Genomic DNA, 6,015 nt, shown 5'->3' with positions numbered 1-6,015 from the left:
CTCATGTGGTCCCGTTACATGTATAACACAAACATAGAACCATTCAGAAAAAAAATGGGAGAAAATAAAAGTGCAGAAAAATGTTCTGCAAAATTGTTTACATTATGGAATGTTTTTCTGCACCTTAAATTTCTCTCACTTAAAGTAATGGCTTTCTTTTAGTTATAAATATGGCAGTGTCTACCACCCACCAGGAGCGAGATGCCATCTGTGCGTAAAGTAGACCCAAATGGGAGAAAATTAAAGCGATAACTGTGTTCATATGGATTTGATAAAAATCATTATTTAAATGTTCGCCTATTTCCAAGTGTCACATTTACAAACAACAGGCATATTGATCTCAGTTGCCTGTAGAGATTTTTAACTGCAGCCATGTGTTTAAATGGGAGAAGAATGTGTCATAAAACATTAAGATGTATTTGGCTTAATGAAAAGTGGAGAAAACATTAAAACTTATTGTTTCATAGAAATATTGTTTTTCACTTTAAATTACTCCCCGTGGGAAATAAATGACTTTTTCAGTTATAAATATGGCAGTGTCTACTGGCCACTAGGAGTAAGAAGCCTGCTGTTTGCAAATGTGACACTTTGAAATGGAAAAAAAAATAAATGAAGAGTTAACTTAATATTGAAGGTGACTTTTCATTTTACTTTTCTCCCATTTAAAAGCATTGAGAAACATCCTTTTGTTCTCAACCTCGGATATTGAGTTGACAAGGACTTTTATTTAAAAGTTAAATACCTCGTTACTCCAGTGCTTTGCCTCTGTGCCCTAGCCTGTATCCAAAATCTGACTGAGCAGTGCTCATCATTAGGCCCTGCTATCTGCAGCCTGATGATAATGTAAAATAAACACAGCCTTTCCTTAACTTTAAAAGGAAAGTTTGACCCTGTGCTTATTTGAAATTAAACTCAAGGCATGTGAGCTACTCTGAAGAGGTCTGTGAGCTCTCAGTTGACTGGTTGGAGACAATCTAACCTCACATTTTTTGACCTTGCAATAATTCGCCAGATGTCAGACTGGATCCAGAAACTTATCAGTAGTACCTTTGCGTGCTGGAAGGTGGGCTCATGCAGTTCTAAGCCAACACCATTCCACTCTGGAAGTGGCATGTGGAGCCTCATACAAGCTCCACCCATGCAGACTGATATCAGTTGCTTTATAGGCGGCTCCCACTCCCAGACACAGAGCACGGCAGTAGATCGGTTTGGGATGCAGACTTTGGGCTGCGTTGTTCCAGCTGATGGACATTGTCTCACCTGCACTGATGTGTCTAATTAAATAGTGCTGCAGTTGTAGGTGGAGAAATAGCAGTCAGCAGGTTTGAAAGCGAAGGGGGTAGACCCATTAAAAAAAAAAAAAGACAAACACCAGCATCGAGAGTGAGTCAGTATTTGCCATGTGGTGAAATGTCCATAAATAATTTGGGTTTCAACAGTGTGCAGCTCTCTAGACCTGGGATCTTTTCAGATGGAAAAAAAGTCCAGTTCAGAATATGGGGAGACCGGTGAGAAATTTGTGATTCAATAGAGTAGCCATCCGAAAAAGCGTCACCAATGTAAGTAACTTCTGATGGATACTTCTAACCGCAGATAAGTAAGCCTCAACTGTGACCAAAGCAAGTCCTTGCTGGGCTAAGGAGAGCGCAAACAGCAATACCTTGGATAGTTTGACCTACAGAGGGTGTATCTGCCTAGAACTGCCCCTAACTAGAAACAAGTCCAAGCAGCAGGCATATACTGATTTCGTTGAGGGATGTCTTGCTGCCAAGATGACATCTCTGACTTCTCGAGGAAGATCAAACAGTTAACTGTCATGGCTCAATCGCCAAACATGGAGATGAAGATTGCGCAGGCCTTGGTGCAGGACCCCACTGCTACAGAAGTTTCTCCCAAAGCGGCAGCCTGATCAAAGGATAGATGCTCATGCCCAGGAGTTCTGGGTACCATTCTCACTTTGCCCAAGCCGGTGTCACTAAGATGATTTGGACCCAGTCGTTCCTTATCTTCTGAATGTAGGGCAGAAGGGAAAGTGGCAGGAAGGCATACTGAAGTCACAAGCTCCATTCTTGACAGAAAGCAACTCTGAGAGAGAACTGTCTTGGAAACTCCAGCACCCAAAATTGCTAACGTTGCACATTATGGGCAGAGGTGAAGAGAGAGCCAGGTTTCTCCATTCGCAGAAGATTCCCTGTGCCACCTCTGGCTGTAGCTGCCATTCGTGGTATGTGATTCGATGGCTAGCTAGTTAATCAGCCCTGGCTTTTAAAGATCCCACCAGATCGTGCATATCCAGGAAAGTCCCCCAGCAATCCAGCCACTTTCGAAGGCATAATAACTCTCGACAGAGAAACCATGACCCCATTTCCTCCTGCTTGTTGCGGTACCACATGGCAGTGGTGTTGTCTGTGAGCACTTCTACTGGACTCCCTTTGATGGTGGGCAGGAACACTTTCAATGCCAAGCGAATGGCACACAACTCTGGCAGTTTGATGTGGAGCCAAGCCTCCAAAGAAGACCAGATACCTCTGATGTCCACCTCTCCCAGATGACTTCCCCAACCTCGAAGTGGTAAATCTGTCACAACTGTGAGCTCTGGGTGGGGGTATGGAGAGAGGTCTGCCACTGATCACATCGCTCTTTATCAACCACTATTGCAGGTTTCTTGCAGTCTCCTTTGAAATCTGGACCTGATCGGAGAGATCCATCTGGTGCTGTACCTACTGGGGCTTCATATCCCATTGCAGAGGCCATGTACCTCATCTGGCATGCTTCACCAGCAGAATACAGGAGGTCATAAGTCCCATCAGCCTCAAAGTTATCCTCACTGGGATCGAGTGTCAATAACCGAGCTGCATAGATATCTAAATTACTGGTACTGATTTTTCAGTCCTCAGTGCAAACAGATCATGCATGTGTGCCATGACATAGGCCTGTCTCATGGTAAAGCGGTCTGCCTAGACCTGGAGGGCACATAAAGTGCTACCCTTGTGAAGGTAAAGGGCCACTACCCTTATCTGAAGTTAATGACATGAGTGGATGGCGGCACCATACCTGTTTTTGTTTTCAGTAGAAACACTAATGAGAAAAATACTTTTCACCTGGGTCGCTGGCGTGCGGCTTGCTGGCCCAGTGGTGGAAAGTTATCGGGCTGTGTACTGTGTACTTAACTCAACCTTGCCTACCAACACGGAGGGCCCCAAAAACTGATGAAGGGATCAGGACGGGAATAGTAAAACAGGCATCAAAAAAGCACCTGCCTTTAGAAATATTGCTTTAAATATTCCTTTAAGGTTATTAATCCTATCAATCTACTTGATACACCAAAATTTATTTTATTTGGAGTCAGATGTTCTTATCGAAATTTCCTTTTAATTAGGATAGGTTTCTTATGTGCAAAATACATTAAGCAAATCATATTTAGCATCCTTTAGAAAACATTTTGTAGTGACGTACTAAATCTTCCATCCCTCATAGCAATGCATATCACACACTCACCACACATACCATACACTCTTCATCTAAAAATCTACTTGCATACAGATATTCACTTTCAATAGACATTACTTATTTAAAGTATTAAATTGGTATACATTTTTTTAACCAAATAATTTTCTTTTATAGTCCCATTAATACCTACAACTAATTTCTTTCATTCGTTTTGCCAAGGCCACAGAAACTTTAGCTAATTATATCAACATTGTGTATATGTATGTTGTGGTTCCAGTTTTTGTGCCGACGCTCACTTTGGTGAAACGTGACAGACACCATCCACCTTCTTCAGGGCTAAGTTTTCTGTGGTCTATAGCAAAACGAATGAGAGAGGTGGCTTTTTGATGCCCAAATTCATCCTTGGCCTTCTGCATGCATAGGTTGGGTGTAGCGCAGGACAGCGTGTGATACTTTGGTGTGAGTACTGGCTTGCATGCATGTGCCTGTGGGTTCCCTTTTTTTTTTTGGTAGCCCAGAGCCTGGAGAGGCAAGGACTGCATTCCCCAGACAGTAGATATGTATTGATGACATTCCTGGGGCTAGGGTGGGACGCACATATTGAAAGGAATGGAGCAGAGGATTCTCTCTGTACATCAAAGACATCTTCAATTCGAGGAAGAGTTACTGGTCAGTGGGTTCTGGGCTCATTTTATGCGAGATGTTGGGACTAAGAAGATTGGCACAGGGAATATTGATGGAGAGGACGGCCTTAGAACCTTAATGGGGCATATTTCAGTGGTGGGTGTCAGCCAGATGTTATCCCCTGTTGCTTCCTTGGCCTGTGTTTCACATCACTCCAAAGTGGAGCTATTCCTGCTGTGGCAGACTGTTTCTTTGACAAGGGGACAGTGCAGAAGAGAGAGCACTTGAATGAAACTGACACCCTCAACATAAAATTCAGATGCTAGACTCTAAATCTCTCATGTCTGGATTTGGACTATAAAGGTAGGAGCATGAGCCACATTTCTTTTTCGAACTGCACTATCTCGTCAGGAGAAAGAAGGTCGCCACAACTTCTTGCTGTGGAAACCAGGCTATGGGGGGCCAAGGTCTGCCAGTCTCCCATCTGGTTGAGGGACCATCACCCCGAGCCAAGAAACAATTACCCTGTGCCTGGAGGACCAGGCTTATGCATGCCTTCTAAAACCAGTGTGTTTTGTGTGGATTAGGAGAGAGCCTGGAGAGATCCTAGCAAATGGATCCTGGTGTGCAGAGTGTGAGTTGCCCGGTCAAGTTGGGACTGGTGTTGCAAGAGAGACCTTCGCTTTCTTGCAGAAGTCAGCAATCCATGTCTTGCTGCATTGAAGTTGCAGGCCATCTCCCACTGTTGCGGAACTCCCTGGAGCTGTTGCCTATGTCTGTCCCACCAGGCCACTGACACTGTTGGGACTGTTGCCCATATCTGTCACACCAGTATCCCAGCAGCGGGCCACTAGGACCATTGAGGCCCTCATCGTGACAGAGGAGTCCCCCTGATTAGCAGAGGGGCTCGGAACAAGTCCAGAAACCACCTGCAGAAGTGCCACTGCTTTACCGATTTACCGCAGAATACCGACTCACTGTGAATAAGAAGGAACAGTTGCACTTGGAAGTAGTCACCATTTACGACCCCTTCAGCATGCTGACTACTTCACCCACTGAGAGAAGGGTCTGGTGTGAGCTGCATGTTATGGATTGCAGAGGAGAAAAGCACCCCAGCTCCTGGACTTTTCTAATGGCCACAGTTGGTGTAAGCAGGGCTGCAGGCTTGTATGAGACTTGCTAGAGGTTGTCGGTTTACCACCAGGAGAGTTCAACACTGTCAAGGCCAAAGCTAGACATTGATGTGCTTCACTAGTGCAGGCAGCACCTTGGTTTGTCACCTAAAATCTGCCAGGGACGCAGAGTAGAGCATGGAGGAGGAAAGGGGGAGCGAAAGGACCAGCGTGGAGGAGAGGGAGAGAGAGAAAGAACCCACGGGGGAGCACTGCTCTGAGCAGGGGAAGAGCGCTGGTCTTAAGAGACTACTTGTATGGATTATGTAGTGTACATTGTTTAGCGTGTGTAATAATACTGCTATTTTCACTAAAGGTCAGTAATGGACTGGACAATTTTATCTAGATCACTGTAGGTGGTCACTTTTGAGTTATGAGCCCTCGCATACCTTGAGCCTACCTCCCTCTCAAAAGCCGCTGACTGCTGGACCCCTGCCACCACTGAGAGCCACATGCCGAAGGGTAATACTTAGCTCAGTTACTCAGGACTCATAGTAGGTCAGGCCCTGGTACATCTGAAGTAAAAGACCACAACCCCCAGGGTTGGGCCTGTTGCTCCTCTTTGCCCTGTGGCACTCTGCAAGGGGTCTGGCAGTCATTCCAACTCGTAGCAAGACGCCAAGCTTTAGAACATCCTCCTTCCGTGTTCCCGCACCATTGTGCATTTTTTTACTTTTCCTAGCTTCGTTTGCGACAGCCTGTTTGTTTGCATAGAGTGTAATGGCTGGACCGCCTAACCTAACAGTTCACACTTCAGTGTTCATTCATT

This window comes from Triturus cristatus, chromosome 3_1, assembly GCF_964204655.1.
Source record: "Triturus cristatus chromosome 3_1, aTriCri1.1, whole genome shotgun sequence".
NCBI lineage: Eukaryota > Metazoa > Chordata > Amphibia > Caudata > Salamandridae > Triturus > Triturus cristatus.
Note: the sequence above shows the minus strand (reverse complement) of the source record.